The sequence below is a fragment of the Tachypleus tridentatus genome, unplaced genomic scaffold (assembly GCF_004210375.1).
Source record: "Tachypleus tridentatus isolate NWPU-2018 unplaced genomic scaffold, ASM421037v1 Hic_cluster_1, whole genome shotgun sequence".
Lineage (NCBI taxonomy): Eukaryota > Metazoa > Arthropoda > Merostomata > Xiphosura > Limulidae > Tachypleus > Tachypleus tridentatus.
The window spans coordinates 5,864,262-5,867,973 of NW_027467777.1; positions in this window are offsets into that span (position 1 = coordinate 5,864,262).

A 3,712-nucleotide genomic window follows, 5' to 3' on the forward strand; every position below is an offset into this window, starting at 1 on the left:
GTAGCAACTAATCAGGTATTAGTGTCACCATATAGGATATAAAGATCTAAGTTGATGAGTTGTGTATAGTAGCAACTAATCAGGTATTAGTGTCACTCATTAGGATATAAAGATCTAAGTTGATGAGTTGTGTATAGTAGCAACTAATCAGGTATTAGTGTCACTCATTAGGATATAAAGATCTAAGTTGATGAGTTGTGTATAGTAGCAACTAATCAGGTATTAGTGTCACTTATTAGGATATAAAGATCTAAGTTGATGAGTTGTGTATAGTAGCAACTACTCAGGTATTAGTGTCACCATTAGGATATAAAGATCTAAGTTGATGAGTTGTGTATAGTAGCAACTAATCAGGTATTAGTGTCACTCATTAGGATATAAAGATCTAAGTTGATGAGTTGTGTATAGTAGCAACTAATCAGGTATTAGTGTCACTCATTAGGATATAAAGATCTAAGTTGATGAGTTGTGTATAGTAGCAACTAATCAGGTATTAGTGTCACCATTAGGATATAAAGATCTAAGTTGATGAGTTGTGTATAGTAGCAACTAATCAGGTATTAGTGTCACTTATTAGGATATAAAGATCTAAGTTGATGAGTTGTGTATAGTAGCAACTAATCAGGTATTAGTGTCACTCATTAGGATATAAAGATCTAAGTTGATGAGTTGTGTATAGTAGCAACTAATCAGGTATTAGTGTCACTCATTTAGGATATAAAGATCTAAGTTGATGAGTTGTGTATAGTAGCAACTAATCAGGTATTAGTGTCACTCATTAGGATATAAAGATCTAAGTTGATGAGTTGTGTATAGTAGCAACTAATCAGGTATTAGTGTCACTCATTAGGATATAAAGATCTAAGTTGATGAGTTGTGTATAGTAGCAACTAATCAGGTATTAGTGTCACTCATTAGGATATAAAGATCTAAGTTGATGAGTTGTGTATAGTAGCAACTAATCAGGTATTAGTGTCACTTATTAGGATATAAAGATCTAAGTTGATGAGTTGTGTATAGTAGCAACTACCAGGTATTAGTGTCACTCATTAGGATATAAAGATCTAAGTTGATGAGTTGTGTATAGTAGCAACTACTCAGGTATTAGTGTCACTCATTAGGATATAAAGATCTAAGTTGATGAGTTGTGTATAGTAGCAACTAATCAGGTATTAGTGTCACTCATTAGGATATAAAGATCTAAGTTGATGAGTTGTGTATAGTAGCAACTACTCAGGTATTAGTGTCACTCATTAGGATATAAAGATCTAAGTTGATGAGTTGTGTATAGTAGCAACTAATCAGGTATTAGTGTCACTCATTAGGATATAAAGATCTAAGTTGATGAGTTGTGTATAGTAGCAACTAATCAGGTATTAGTGTCACCATTAGGATATAAAGATCTAAGTTGATGAGTTGTGTATAGTAGCAACTAATCAGGTATTAGTGTCACCATTAGGATATAAAGATCTAAGTTGATGAGTTGTGTATAGTAGCAACTAATCAGGTATTAGTGTCACTCATTAGGATATAAAGATCTAAGTTGATGAGTTGTGTATAGTAGCAACTACTCAGGTATTAGTGTCACTTATTAGGATATAAAGATCTAAGTTGATGAGTTGTGTATAGTAGCAACTACTCAGGTATTAGTGTCACCATTAGGATATAAAGATCTAAGTTGATGAGTTGTGTATAGTAGCAACTAATCAGGTATTAGTGTCACCCATTAGGATATAAAGATCTAAGTTGATGAGTTGTGTATAGTAGCAACTAATCAGGTATTAGTGTCACTCATTAGGATATAAAGATCTAAGTTGATGAGTTGTGTATAGTAGCAACTAATCAGGTATTAGTGTCACTTATTAGGATATAAAGATCTAAGTTGATGAGTTGTGTATAGTAGCAACTAATCAGGTATTAGTGTCACTCATTAGGATATAAAGATCTAAGTTGATGAGTTGTGTATAGTAGCAACTAATCAGGTATTAGTGTCACCATTAGGATATAAAGATCTAAGTTGATGAGTTGTGTATAGTAGCAACTAATCAGGTATTAGTGTCACTCATTAGGATATAAAGATCTAAGTTGATGAGTTGTGTATAGTAAAACTATCAGGTATTAGTGTGATAGTAGCAACTAAAGACTCTTAATATAAAGATCTAAGTTGATGAGTTGTGTATAGTAGCAACTAATCAGGTATTAGTGTCACTCATTAGGATATAAAGATCTAAGTTGATGAGTTGTGTATAGTAGCAACTAATCAGGTATTAGTGTCACTCATTAGGATATAAAGATCTAAGTTGATGAGTTGTGTATAGTAGCAACTAATCAGGTATTAGTGTCACTCATTAGGATATAAAGATCTAAGTTGATGAGTTGTGTATAGTAGCAACTAATCAGGTATTAGTGTCACTTATTAGGATATAAAGATCTAAGTTGATGAGTTGTGTATAGTAGCAACTAATCAGGTATTAGTGTCACTCATTAGGATATAAAGATCTAAGTTGATGAGTTGTGTATAGTAGCAACTAATCAGGTATTAGTGTCACCATTAGGATATAAAGATCTAAGTTGATGAGTTGTGTATAGTAGCAACTAATCAGGTATTAGTGTCACTCATTAGGATATAAAGATCTAAGTTGATGAGTTGTGTATAGTAGCAACTAATCAGGTATTAGTGTCACCATTATTAGGATATAAAGATCTAAGTTGATGAGTTGTGTATAGTAGCAACTATTAGTCAGGTATTAGTGTCACTCATATTAGGATATAAAGATCTAAGTTGATGAGTTGTGTATAGTAGCAACTAATCAGGTATTAGTGTCACTTCATTAGGATATAAAGATCTAAGTTGATGAGTTGTGTATAGTAGCAACTAATCAGGTATTAGTGTCACTTATTAGGATATAAAGATCTAAGTTGATGAGTTGTGTATAGTAGCAACTAATCAGGTATTAGTGTCACTCATTAGGATATAAAGATCTAAGTTGATGAGTTGTGTATAGTAGCAACTAATCAGGTATTAGTGTCACTCATTAGGATATAAAGATCTAAGTTGATGAGTTGTGTATAGTAGCAACTAATCAGGTATTAGTGTCACTTATTAGGATATAAAGATCTAAGTTGATGAGTTGTGTATAGTAGCAACTAATCAGGTATTAGTGTCACTCATTAGGATATAAAGATCTAAGTTGATGAGTTGTGTATAGTAGCAACTAATCAGGTATTAGTGTCACTCATTAGGATATAAAGATCTAAGTTGATGAGTTGTGTATAGTAGCAACTAATCAGGTATTAGTGTCACTTATTAGGATATAAAGATCAAGTTGATGAGTTGCATATAGATAGCAACTAATCAGGTATTAGTGTCACTTATTGGGATATAAAGATCTAAGTTGATAGGTTGTGTATAGTAGCAACTACTCAAGTGTCACTTATTAGGATATAAAGATCTAAGTTGATGAGTTGTGTAACAACTCAGGTATTAGTGTCACTCATTAGGATATAAAGATCTAAGTTGATGAGTTGTGTATAGTAGCAACTAATCAGGTATTAGTGTCACTTATTAGGATATAAAGATCTAAGTTGATGAGTTGTGTATAGTAGCAACTAATCAGGTATTAGTGTCACTCATTAGGATATAAAGATCTAAGTTGATGAGTTGTGTATAGTAGCAACTAATCAGGTATTAGTGTCACCATTAGGATATAAA